Source organism: Pteropus alecto, unplaced genomic scaffold, assembly GCF_000325575.1.
Source record: "Pteropus alecto unplaced genomic scaffold, ASM32557v1 scaffold152, whole genome shotgun sequence".
In the NCBI taxonomy this organism is placed as follows: Eukaryota; Metazoa; Chordata; class Mammalia; order Chiroptera; family Pteropodidae; genus Pteropus; species Pteropus alecto.
The window spans coordinates 10,285,822-10,293,123 of record NW_006432227.1 but is presented as its reverse complement, the minus strand read 5'-3'; the positions used below and the strand labels follow the sequence as shown (position 1 = coordinate 10,293,123).

The window sequence follows — 7,302 nt, the reverse complement described above, 5'->3', positions numbered from 1 at the left end:
GACAAATCTTTAGGTAAAATGGGGTGAAAAATTACTCCTTGGAACAACCTAGAGAATATAAAGGTTTAATGAGCTTTCATAAGTTTAAGATTGAATATGTAGAATATCTGAAAGATTAAAAATCAGATATGAAGGCTTTCTTTCTTTCTTTCCAATTGTGCTTTTCTAATACATTGCCCAAGTGACATGCCGAGTAACAGGGTAGCCAGAGGCTGGCTTGTTTGGCTCTGACAGTCCCACCCTGAAGGTTTCGGCGAGGTGCTTCACCTCCATTTGTCTCAGTTTGTTCATCTGTGAAACGGGGTGGGACTGTCAGTGCTTGCCTTCTTGGGTCCTAGGGGGATTATCCCTGAAAATACAGGCAAAGCACTTTGAATAGAGTCTGGCAGAACTCGGCTCACAGTGAGTTGTTCTATAAAGGTTAGATACCTGGATTTTATATTCTCTCTAACGAGGCTTAACCACAGACTTCTGCAGAATAGTATGGAGTTAGCTTTGCCTTGGATCAAATGAATATGAATGAAATCGAAACAAGAACGTGAGGGAGATGGTGGAGGGATCTCTTAAGAACCGGATGCCAGACACTGCTGAGCAGGCACCGTTCTGATTTCCAAACAGAGCTGATATGTGATTCGGCTGTCTTCTTTCCCAAACCCAGCTATAGCAGCCCTTCTGTGGACCCCTTCTGTGGACCCCTTCTATTATTGTTTTGTGATCATGCAAACAAAGATAAGAAAGCTTTGTGTAAGTAACCTAAATATTGGCTTCAGAGGAATTTTGACTCAGTTATACTATCTTTGTTTCCTTGTGAACCGCTTAGATATATTTTTTCTTATTTGTTTGGCCGAAGCAGATTAGAATTTTTAAAAATCAGGCTTTTCTGAGCAATTTTTCTATACATTCAAAAAGGTTAAACGTTACCCGGGTAAATCTATGCAAAACCTTGGAACTGTACCTGAGTTTGCATTATGCTTATATGAGATAAGCTCTCCGAATAGCTTTACCTGAATAGTTAAAGGAGTGTTCACATGTGTCAGCTCAGTCCTCCTACGACGCCAGCCTTGATATTAATTGGAGGAAAACTTACTCGTTGGAACAAAAGACAAGTAGACACACAGCATCCTAAGAAGAGCTGCTGTGTAGACTACTCTCCTTGGCCAGCTGTCACTTTGTGGCAGGTGGAGTTCTCTCCGGAAGCTGTGTTTGTCTCTCAGGTTTGTGGTGATTCCGAGCCTCTGGAATTTCCTGATGCAAGGAAGGCTGCTGTGAAAAACTCTCTCCCTCTCAATTCCCCCACGGGCCCAGCCACCCCCGGCATTGTTCTGCTGAAGTTCGGTACCCACCTCTTTGCTTCTTACATCAAATACTAGAATTTAACTTCACGGTTCTTCCAGAATTCTAGGTTCTTGTCAATAACCATCAGGAACACGAACTCATTAAATTAAGTGCTCCTATTTATGCTGGGGATGTTTTAAAATAGCAGAATGTTGATACTGTTAATAATAATATTGATAATGTTGGTAATATTAAATATTTTTGAGTGAGTCTCTATATACTAGGAGAAAAGGAAATAGTTCATTGACTTAATCAGGTTAAGACAAAATTTTACTTTATATTATTTTTTTATTTTTTAGGCGAGGCAACCCTTGGTTGACCTCATAGATAGCAAGGACCTTGTCAGCTTACAATCCCTTATTTTTTTTATTTTTTATGCCTACAGCACCTGATCTTCCCAGATGTTCTCCCATCCAAGTACTAACGAGGCCCGACCCTGCTTAGCTTCCAAGATCAAACAGGATCGTGCTTGTTCAGGGTAGCATGGCCATAGGCTTAAGACAAAATTTTAAATGAAATATATAAATATTCAACTCAATAGCAATTGTGACTCGGCAAATAGTCCCAAGAAATTTAAAAAGTAAAACCGAAGAGGAAGTGTCTTTATAATATCTGTAACTCTGAAGTAGTTAAGTGAAAAGATGAGCAGAAAAAACTAGAGAAAGTGATTGTTTTATCGTATCAAAATGATACCATTTTTCTGGGCAGCAATTGAGTGAAGTTAGTTTAGTTTAGTCAAACCGAGGAGAAAACTGCTAAATCCAGTGGGGTGAGGAGTAAAACTTTTCATTTTCACCAAAGTATGGGCTATGAAGTCACATTTTACCTTTGCAATTGGCCTGTCCCCATAGGGAGCCAAAAGAAAGCTACTGTACTGAAAGTGGAAAGTAGCAGACACATCGACGTCCCTCAGGGTCATCCAGTGGGTGCTGCCCGTCTCCAGACACCCTCGCCTGTTACCCCAAGTCTCTGTTCACCCAGTAAATGGTCTACTTAGAGCCCAAGATGAAAACTGCTTGACTCAGCGGACCTCCCAGGTCTGCTCTCCCAGGGATAGCCAAGAATCCCTGATGGTCAAAAACAAAACAAAACAAAACAAAACAAAACCCCCAAACTTGCTAAACTGGTTCCTGAGCCACTCTCAAAAACAAAACAAAACAAAACAAAAACCCCAAACTTGCTAAACTGGTTCCTGAGCCACTTGGATTTGAATGAGACTCCACTCTGAGAAGAAGCGAATGTGACAGAGGACAAAATCTGGGTTGCAGTCCCCTCGCATTTCAACCTCAGGGAAGCGGTGCAGCTAAATTACAACAAACAAAAACAAAAACAAACAAAAACCCCTTTAAATCTGGGTGTGATTCTAGGCAATATCCCAAGTGGGGAAAAGACAAAAAGATAAATTACATATTGCAGGTCATGTCTTCTACTTGAAGAAAAATGTAAATTTGACAGACGACACCACCAAGAACCCATACGCAGGAACTAGTCTTTTAGAGGACAGATGGCAGAGATTTGCAAACAGCCAGGAGCTGAGTCTTCCCTGCTTCTTGTGCAACAGAAACATCCTGAATCCACGGCCTGGGAGTCGAGCCAGGTACGAGGCGTTTACGGTCCTGGAGGAAGCAGACAGGAGCGGAGCTCCTTCCCCAGGTCGGTTTTCTCTCCTCCTTCTGAACTGTGTGGCAAAAGCATTTCTCAGATATATGAAAATTGGCCTGAATAAAAGACTGCAGTGGGGGTTTGCGGAGGGCACCGTGGAGGAGTGGGTGTGGCTGGTGCACGCGGGACATTTTCCTGGAGCGAGTCCCCTACTGGCTGGAGCCCCAGCTTTGGCAGTTTATGGGAATTCCCCTCACAACAGTTAGGATGACACTTTGGCCCACAGACATCTTGAACTTCATCTTAGACCAACATTCGTTTTGATTTTCTCATCTGATCTTTGAGTTCAGCTAAATGACCAAATTATCCTCTAATACATTCTTTGGTGTACATTTCTTTAATGCCTAGTTTCTAGAGACCGTATTCTTCTGTATTTACTGATTCTTACAGAAAACTTCAGTTATTATCCCCATTTGCCAAGCCGCTCGAGCCTCCGCCCAGTGGCATGGTACCAAGAACGGAAGCACGCCTTCTGGCTTGGAGGCCAGCGTTCTGAGTTATTTCCAGCGCTTTCGCCCTCTTAGCTACTTGCATCAATGATTAAGAATATTTTTACAACTGTAAAACCCTTCACTTAACATCAGGATTCTAGAGTTTTTATGTGGCTGTCTTCCTAGGCACAGTTTGTAGAGGAAAGTACTCCTTTTGTTTATTTACTTATTTATTCAATCAATAGTAATTAAGCATATATTGTGTGCTGGATGATCTTCTAGGCTAAAACCTTATAAGAACTTATATAAGAACTTATATTTCAGTACAAGGAGGCACACTGCAAACAAGAGAGACAAAGAACATATATGGTACAATTGAAGTGATTTTAGGGGAAAAAAAGCTTGTCCTCTAGGTTCGGTGGCTGGGGTCTGTGAATTAAACAGAAGGCAGATGAATAAGAAAAGGCATGCCAATTTTAAGATTTTAAATTTTATGTGCATGGAACTTAAGAGATAAGAAGTGAAAAATCTAAATATGTGGTTAGACTCAGGGGCTCTTATACCATTTTGACTAAGGGTGATAAGTTGTAGAAAAATAACTATACAAAGGAGAGTGAGTTTGGGCTTCTAGAGCCAATAAGTTGTGGGAAGGTGACTGGAAAGTATATGGGGAAAACTAATGGTGGATAAATGTCATTTAGCGAAGTTCGTTTATGTAGATTTATCTCTGGTGATAAAGATTGCTCTCCTATTCCTAGAATGGGAGATGGGGACATCTATGCCCGGCTTTTGGGCAGATAGTGGAGGGCAGAGAGCTCTTCCGGTGTCTGCTTTGTCTCTGTTGCTTTCAGCTCAGAATAATCCTTATGACCAATTGGCATATTTTGGGGTGGCATATTCCGATCCCCTTCCGGGCAAAAGCATGGGGTGGGAGGTGTTTCGCAGGTTTAGGTCGAGTGCTCAGGGAGGACCCAGTGAGCAGGACAACATCTGAATAAAGACCTTGAAGAAGGCTGGGAACAGCCATGAGGATAATGGGGACGCGTGTTCCAGGCAGATGCAAGGAGAGGGGGCAGGAGCGCCGGGGGCATCCACGGAGGGCGCGCTCACGGGGGCAGGAGCGAGTGAGAGAGGAGGCTGAGGAGACCAGACAGAGAGGGCAGGACGGGCTCGAGCATGCATAGGTCACATGCCGGTCACGAGATGTGCTGGAAAGCTGTTGGAGAGTTTTGACTGGAGGAGGGTGTGATCTGACATGTTTTAACAAGATCACCCTGACTTTGGATTGAAAATACACTGTTGGGTGATGGCGGTGGGACCCTGAAACCACAGAGGGAATAGTGTTGTTATACAGGGAAGAGATGGTGGTGGCGTGGTCCAGGGAGGAGGCAATGGACGGGGTGGGTGGTGGTCACCTTCTGTATATGTATTTCAAGAGAGTTGACAGGATTCGTTGAGAGATTAGATGTGGGGTTGGGAGGAGAGTCAAGGTTGACTTCAGCATTTTTGCCTAAGCAACTGTAAGAATGGGGTTACTATCGTAGGGAGGAAAAATAATCTTCCCTTTACCCTTTTGACTTCTTGGCTGAGACCCCCTGTAATAAAAGACAGAATAACAAGAGAAAAAGACACAAGCTTACTAACATGTACACCCGTGGTAGAAACACAGGACAAATGAGTAACGCAGTGAGGTGGCTTTAGAATTCAGGATTAAATACCATCTTAATGGGGAAAAGGGAGCAGGGATGTAGGCCTCTTAGGGGAGAGTGAATGATATTTGGAAAGATGAATGGGCCCTTAGGATCACAGATGGGAGGTATGATAATTTGTGACACATTTTGTATAGGTGTGGTGTTGACTTCATTATCCTTTCCTGTGATAAGAGTCCATCTTCCCTGGTTGATGGAACTCTCGGTGATGGAATCTGAGTTCCTTTCAGAGGCTCGGGCTCTAGGCAGATGAAGCGAGTCAGAGAAAGCCTCTCCCTGCACTTGCTGTTTCTCAAGTAGCTGTAGCTCAGAATAATCTCAACGCAGTATATTTTGGAGTGGCAAATTCTAAAGTCCTATAGCCATATTTTGGGGTGGCACATTCTACTACCTTTCACCATTTACTGAGACTGATGATGATTCTGAGAGGAGTTGGTCAGTTTGAGGACAGGGGATGGTTATCAGGAACTCAGTTTTGTGTACATAAGTGTGAGACAATGATTAGGCATCTCACTAGAAATATCCAAGACACAGTTGGATGGATGAGTTGAAATTTCAGAGAATTCTGAGCTGGAGATAATTGTTCGGAACATGTAATATATTGATGATATTTAAAGCCGCGAGACCGGATGAATTCACCAAGGAAGAGTGTAGCCTTGGAATTAAAAGATTTGGGTTTAGATTTGGGGCTCCGTAACCAACCTGCTTCATTATCTGTAACATGGCTATGTGTTATGGACAGAATGTTTGCATTTCCCCCAAAACTCATTTGTTAGCAATCCTAACCCCCAATGTGATGGTATTAGGAGGTGGGGTCTTGGGGAGGGGATTAGGTCATGAGGGTGGAAGCCTCATGCACAGGATTGGTGCTCTCATAAAAGAGACCCCACAGAGCGCCCTCACCCCCTTTCGTCATGTGAGGACACGGAGAGAAGGTGCCCATCTATGAACCAGGAAGCAGGCCCTCAGCAGACACTGAATCTGCCGATGCCTTGACTTTGGACTTCCCAGCCTCCAAAACTGTGAAACATAAATGTTTGTTGTTTAGGCACCCAGTCTGTGGTATTTTGGTATAGCAGCCCAAATGGACTAAGATCGTATAGTAACATTAGCATCACAACGATGCCCTTAGAATAGATCTCAAGTGGTATCATGCTGAGTAAATGTTCATCGAATATTGTCAATGAATAAACAGAGTTCCTTTTCCTTATTAACTAAGAACCATTTGTCCTACTCATCGGCTAACTGCACTCTGACATTGTCTCACTCACCACCAGGGATTCCGAAGCGAGGAGCAGGGTAGGATGGGAAGGCAGCAATTTAACTGTACCTGGACAAATAAGCTACTGAGCATTGACTATGTGGGGAGGTCATATCTCTTTATGTGCATTATCTCCTATCGCTCACATAAGAACCTAGGCGATACCCACCACCAAGTTTCCAGTTTTACAGATAAGACTAGGCAGTGTACCCAAGGTCATGGCATCTGAAAATCAGAACTCAGACTGGGACCCACGTCCAGTGGACTCCAGAGCTCAGTCATTATTCCCCATTCTCTGCTGTGTTGGCAGAAGGGAAGGGTCCTCACACTCTGGTCAGAGACACTTGGTCTTAATGTGGTTCCCCAGTCATCTGTCTTTCCTTTCTCAAGGTCACGCAGCTGTTAAGTAAGTGGTGGGATCAAATGTCACTTGTGACTTCCCATGAGTACGGGCTCCATGTTCCATACCATAATGGTCATTCTGCGACGCAGTAAGGTGCTCCTTTCCCCGCTCTTCTCTCCCGAAATTTAAACATAAAGAGAGAAACATCATCTATGGCCATACCACCCTAAATGTGCCCGATCTCATCAGAAGCTAAACAGAGTTGGGCCTGGTTAGTACTTGGATGGGAGACCACCTTGGAATATCAGGTGCTACAGGGAGAAAAAAAATTAAAAATATAACTACCATATGATCCAGCAATTGCATTTCTGGGTATTTATTCAAGAGAAAAAAAATACTATTTCGAAAAGATAGATGTACCTCTATGTTCCCTGCAGCGCTATTTACAACAGCCAAGAAATGAAAACAACCTAAGTGCCCAGCAATAGACGATTGGATAAAGAATTGGCGGTACATATATACAATGGAATATTACTCAGCCATAAAAAAAAAAGGAGAAAT

At 43.2% G+C, this 7,302-nt stretch overlaps 1 pseudogene; it reads right to left on the bottom strand.

Moving 5' to 3' along the window:
• Positions 1-1,711: 1,711 nt before the first annotated feature.
• On the bottom strand, positions 1,712-1,830 carry LOC112475864 (annotated as a pseudogene).
• Between the last annotated feature and the right edge of the window lie 5,472 nt (positions 1,831-7,302).